This window comes from Otolemur garnettii, unplaced genomic scaffold, assembly GCF_000181295.1.
Source record: "Otolemur garnettii isolate 467f Iridium unplaced genomic scaffold, OtoGar3 scaffold00182, whole genome shotgun sequence".
NCBI classification, from domain to species: domain Eukaryota; kingdom Metazoa; phylum Chordata; class Mammalia; order Primates; family Galagidae; genus Otolemur; species Otolemur garnettii.
This window is the reverse complement of record NW_003852577.1, coordinates 2775834-2781920: the sequence shown is the minus strand read 5'-3', so window position 1 is coordinate 2781920 and position 6087 is coordinate 2775834. Positions and strand designations below refer to the sequence as shown.

Sequence of the window (6087 nt, the reverse complement as noted above, 5' to 3'; positions counted from 1 at the left end):
TCAGATAAAAGGTTTAGATCCAGAATACACAAAGAACTCCTAAAATTCAATAGTAAGAAAACAACCCAATAAAAAATCTGAACAGCAAAAGAGCTAAACAGACACCTCCCCAGAGAAAATACATTGACAAACATAGAAAGACCTCAATGTCACTACTCATAAGGGGAATGCAAATTAAAACCCCAGCGAGATTCTACTACACACCTATTACACTGTGGAAAATTAAAATGACTGACAATTCCAAATTGTCAGAATTTGGCAAGGATGTATAGAAACTGGAAGTCTCGCACATTACTGTGGGAATGTAAAACAGTATGACTACTCTGGAAAGCAGTTTAGCAGTTTCTTACAAACCTAAATATATACCTACTTAGGGGTGGCACCTGTGGCTCAAAAGGGTAGGGCGCCAGACCCATATGCCGGAGTTGGCAGGTTCAAATCCAGCCCCAGCCAAAAAAAAAAATAGGACTCAGCTATTCAGCTCCCAAGAGAAATGACAACTATATTCATACACATAAAATAAATCTTTTTTTTTTTTTTGAGACGGAATCTCAAGCTGTCCCCCTGGGTAGAGTGCCATGGCATCACGCTCACAGCAACCTCCAACTCCTGGGCTCAAGCGAGTCTCCTGCCTCACCCTCCCAAGTAGCTGGGACTACAGGCGCCCGCCACAACGCCTGGCCATTTTTTGGTTGCAGCCATCATTGTTGTTTGGCGGGTCCGGGCTGGGGATTCGAACCCACCACCTTAGGTGTACGTGGCTGGCGCCTTAGCCACTTGAGCCACAGGCACCGAGCCACATAAAATAAATCTTGTATGCAAATATTAATAGCAGCTTTATTCCTAATAGCTAAAACCTGAAAAGAACCCCAATGTCTATGAACTTAGGAATGGATGAACAAATCCTGGCATATCCATCAAGGGACAAGAAAGGAACAACCTGGTGAGTCTCAGATCATTCTGCTGAATAAAAGGAGCCAGGGGTAAAAAAGGCCACATTCAACATGATTCCATTCATAGGACATTCTGGAAAAGGCAAAACTAGAGTGACAGAGTGACAGAACAGGTCAGTGGTAGCAAGGGATAAAAGGGCATGAGGGAAATTTGAAAGCATGATGATTATGGTGGCCATTATGCAGCCATATACAATTGTCAAAAATCACCAAACTGTGCACTTAAATGGATGAATTTTATGGTATGTTCATTAAATCTCATCAAAGATGGGGAAGCCCATTCAATGAAGAAAAAAACCCTGAGCAGTCCAAACCTTTACTGCCACGTTACAGAGGAAACCTAGGCTCAGAGTGTGACACAATGGGCCCAAGGTCAGAGAAGTCCAAGGTAGAAGAGAGATTTGGCTGCTCCAAGGTCTGTGCTCTCACCCTCTAGATTTTTTTTTTTTTTTGAGACAGAGTCTCACTTGGTCACCCTCAGTAGAGTGCTATGGCGTCACAGCTCACAGCAACCTTTAACTCTTGGGTTTAAGTGATTCTCTTGCCTCAGCCTCCCAAGTAGCTGAGACTGCAGACACCTGCCACAACACCTGGCTATTTTTTTGTTGCAGTTGTCACTGTTGTTTAGGAGGCCCAGGCTAGGTTTGAACCCACCTGCTTAGGTGTATGTGGCCCACGCCCTACCCGCTGAGCCACAGGCCTGAGCCTCCCTCCAAGACTCTCACCCTGCATGTGCTGTGTGACTGCAAGTTGGTCTCAGTTGCCCATTCTGTAAAATGGACAGAGATGAGTGTCAGGATCTGCTTCTGATACCACTCGTCAGGGCCCGGGACTGGCCAGGTCTCAGGCCCAGCTTAGGTATCTGGATGTGGACCACTAAGCTACCTTGGTCAGGAACAGTTTCTTTTTGGTGCTTGAGGGCTATTTACTCTAGCTGGAGAGAGAGAGAGAGAGACAGAGTATTTTAGAGTAAAGCAGTCTTCTTAGAACAGATAGATCTTAGTCTTTAGCAGAGCTTAGTAATCTTCAGCAGAGAGACACCGTACTGGCCTTCTGCAGGCAGGAGAGGAGACAGAGTAGGAGTAAGTGGATCTGTGACAGAATGCACATGCTTTTTATCTGCCTTCTCCTCCAGCCTAATATAAGGCTGATCTCATGCTTCTCAACACCACAGGTGTAGAGACTGCCAATTCACCAATGCTCTCATCTCGCGAGCTCTCTCATACTAGTCTCCATGCCCTTTTCACCAAGGTGTTCCATTACAGTTATTTCCTATAACTCTCACTCCTCCTAGCCATAGGCTATACTGGCTGCTATATTTCCCCCCCTTTTTATATACAAACAAAATAACTTTTAATGTGGTAACGGCAGTTCTTCCTGTTATCTAGCCCTTTTTCTTTCTAGGCAAAAGATGGTAATTATCAGAGTTCAGAATTCCAGGTATGGGCTCTTTAAATGAGGAAGCCCAATATTGATGTAAACTATTAGCCGCTGCTAGGGGGAAATGATGATTGTGATGTTAATTCCCTTAAAGGTCTTTTTAAAGGAAGAAAACTGTGAAATCTTTCCTGAGAGAATTTACCATTTCTTTAACTGTAGGAACTTTCCTTTGATATTTACTTAACGGACAAACAAAAGATAACGCTTTTCCTGCAATCTTTGCAAGCAAGGACTTTTCTCTCCCTATTCCAAAGGTTTTGCTACTCAAGGTACTAAAATCCACCCTTCACAGATCACAAAAGACTGTTACTGGTGGATTAATGGTTCCACACTTGGCAGTTCCTCTTGTGGAACTGTTACTCGTGGTCCAAAAAGTACCACCCTTATTCACAATTCCTTGATAGCAGAGTTTTTCCTGCTTTCAAGCTGCTTGTCCAGCAACATTTTTGCAAATTGATTCCAGATTCCTTTTTCAAATGGAGTTTCCTAGCACAAAGGTGGTTTAACTCTTACTCTTCCCTCCCTTTATTCTCACCTCTCATAATCTTCCAAAGGCTTCACTTGCTTCCGAGTGACACTTCCCCTTTGGGCTGTGTCCAGTCTCCTTACCTGGACCCAGTTATAGTACACAGACACTGATGAGAGATCGGTTACCCCTTCATCACGCAGGATAATCTAATATTCCACAAACATATTTAATCTAATTATTCTCCATTGTCATCCATTGGTCTGGTTTAATTTCCCCAGTTTTACGCTGAGGCACCACAGGTCTAACCAAGCTGGCAGAGTGCTCCCGTGGCAGAGAATTGAATTATACTGTTTTTTCTGAGAATGGTTTGACATGAAAATATTAAACTGTTTTTTCTTTCATTTACCAGTGGGTCCCGATTCTGGCTCAACAGATAATTTCCATACAATAAAGGTGTTCCATCTCTATCAAATTGATAACGGCATTTGTTTGCCCAGTGAAAGCCTTTTTTACACTTGGGACATACACCTGGAGGTTTACACGCTCTTTGTTTCTTTTCTTTAGCATTCAACATTCTTTCCCCTTTCAAACTCTTTTCTCTTAGGGCCTTGCTTCCCACATTTATGGCATTTGGTGTTAACTGGAGGATTTACCCTTTGATCTTCCAGCTGCCCAATTTGAGTTGTCATGTCAATACAGCGCTTACCTGCTTCTACAAGATTCATCCAATCTCTCAACTGTAGTTCAACTGCTGTATCTCATTTTCCATGATTTTTCTCACTGTCCCCCCTTCTACTTTTTACAATCTTTCTTTTTCAATTCTTAGAACCTTTGGCTGCCTTAAAGGGACAGGAGCTCTTTAGCTGTTTCCTTTTACTCTGGAGTCTTAGTTGTTTTACAAAACTCCACTTCCTCTATTTCTTCACCAGCCTCAATCTACCTCAATTTTCATTTTAAACCGAACTCTTAACTGCCAAAGGGAATCAGGCATTGGTCTCTCAAAAGCTACTTCCTACTGGCATTGGGCGAAGATATATGGGAAAGGCAGTTAGAAATTCTCTTCCCTAACTTAATAAACTCTTGCAACCTATTCCAAACTTTTCTCTTTGCTGTTTTACCGAAGGCTTTTCTCACCCCGAGGCTAAAGGCTTGTTTGCTAAAAGTTCTTATCTCCTAGTTCTAGATTTTCTCTTTCCCTTTTGTTTAGAGGCTTTTTTCTGTCTCCAGCCGCTTCACAGAAGAGGCTAAAGGATTTTACCAGCTTTTCCACAGTAGTAGTTAGAATTTGGAAAGAGAAAACGTAGGAAAGAAGAGGAAAACAGCAAATGAGAAAGGCCTGCTGTTGGCTGTCTTTCTTAGATATTTCTTTTCCAAGTATTTCTATTTCTCTTTTTTTCTTGTCTGCTAAACCTTATCTCCCTCTTGGTCAGCATTCGCTGAATCCTGCTCAAAGGACCACTTGTCAGTGGCGTTCACTATCCCACTTCTGGCACCACTTGTCAGGATCTGCTTCTGATACCACTTGTCAGGGCCTGGGACTGGCCCGGTCCTGGGCCCAGCTTAGGTACGTTCTGGACGTGGACCACTAAGCTACCTTGCTCAGGAACAGTTTCTTTTTGGTGCTTGAGGGCTATCTACTCTAGCTGGAGAGAGAGAGACAGAGTATCTTAGAGAGAGTAAAGCAGTCTTCTTAGAACAGATGGATCTTAGTCTTTAGCAGAGCTTGGTAATTTTCAGCAGAGAGACGCCCTGCTGGCCTTCTGCAGGCAGGAGAGGAGACAGAGTAGGAGTAAGCGGATCTGTGACAGAATGTGCATGCTTTTTATCTGCCTTCTCCTTCAGCCTAATATAAGGCTGATGTGGTTCTCAACACCACAAGTTAGAGACTGCCAATTCACCAATGCTCTCATCTCGCAAGCTCTCTCATACTAGTTAGAACTAAATCTCTCTCCATGCCCTTTTCACCGAGGTGTTCCATTACAGGTATTTCCTATAACGCTCACTCCTCCTAGCCATAGGCTATACGGGTTGCTACAGATGAGCAAGACCCTGTCCCTCCCAGATGATACTCAGAGAGGCTGTGGGATCCAAGGAGTGGTCCCTGACCTAGCCTTGGCTGGGGTAGGGGAAGGCCTCTCAAAGTGCGGGATATTTGACCTGAACTTTAAAGGATGAATAGGAATTTGCCAGTAGGAATGTGGGAAAAGGATATTCAAGATTACAAATGAGAATACCCCATTTATCTCCCCACCCATGCTATCTGTTGCTACCTACAAATCTTTTTTTTTTTTTTATTTTTGACACAGAGCCTCAAGCTGTCGCCCTGGGTAGAGTGCCGTGGTATCACAGCTCACAGCAACCTCCAGCTCCTGGGCTTAAGCAATTCTTTTGCCTCAGCCTCCCATGTAGCTGGGACAGTAGGCGCCTGCCTTAACACCCGGCTATTTTTTGGTTGTAGCTGTCATTATTATTTGGCAGGCCCGGGCTGGATTTGAACCCACCAGCTCTGGTGTATGTGGCTGGTGCCTTAGCCGCTTGAGCTACAGGAACCAAGCCAAGTCTATTTTTTAAAAAATATGGAATGCTTCACAACTTTGCATGTCATCCTTAGCAGGGTCATGCTGATCTTCTCTGTATCATTATAATTTTAGAATATGTGCTGCTAAAACAAGCACTAGAAATCTACTATTAACACATGCTTGCCATTCCTTATAGCCAAAGTCTGGCTTGTGGTACAGCCTGACAGGAGGGGACATGTGGAGACCTCTTGTGAGGCTAGAGGATGGCAGCAAGATGGGTCTAGGACAGGGGGAGCACTTTGAGATTCTGAGATTTCAGGACTGCAGGGACAGAGGGACATGTTATAGAACTGTTTGTATGCAGGGCAGCAAGGCAGGAGGCTTCTTCCGGATCACCTCATTGGCTCCTCATCCTCAGAGCACCTTGAGGGGGTCAGGTGAATCCCTCTTCCTCACCAGTACCCTCCTGGTCAGTTCCTCATGTGGCGGACAGAAGGGTCCTCACAACTGCATTTGAAGGGGGCACAGGTGACCCACGAGTGATAAACTGTTTTATCTTGGTAGTGGTAGTGTTTAATAGCCAGATATGTTTGTCAAAACTTGCAGAACAGGCTCGGCGCCTATAGCTCAACCGGCTAAGGCGCCAGCCACGTACACCTAAGGTGGCGGGTTCGAATCCCCAGCCTGGACCCGCCAAACAACGACG

At 44.4% G+C, this 6087-nt stretch overlaps 1 non-coding gene across 1 annotated transcript; it reads right to left on the bottom strand.

The window, feature by feature from the left end:
• Positions 1-5432: 5432 nt before the first annotated feature.
• On the bottom strand, positions 5433-5537 carry LOC111721770. Its single transcript, XR_002770788.1, has one exon. It is a non-coding gene; the product is annotated as a U6 spliceosomal RNA (small nuclear RNA).
• Between the last annotated feature and the right edge of the window lie 550 nt (positions 5538-6087).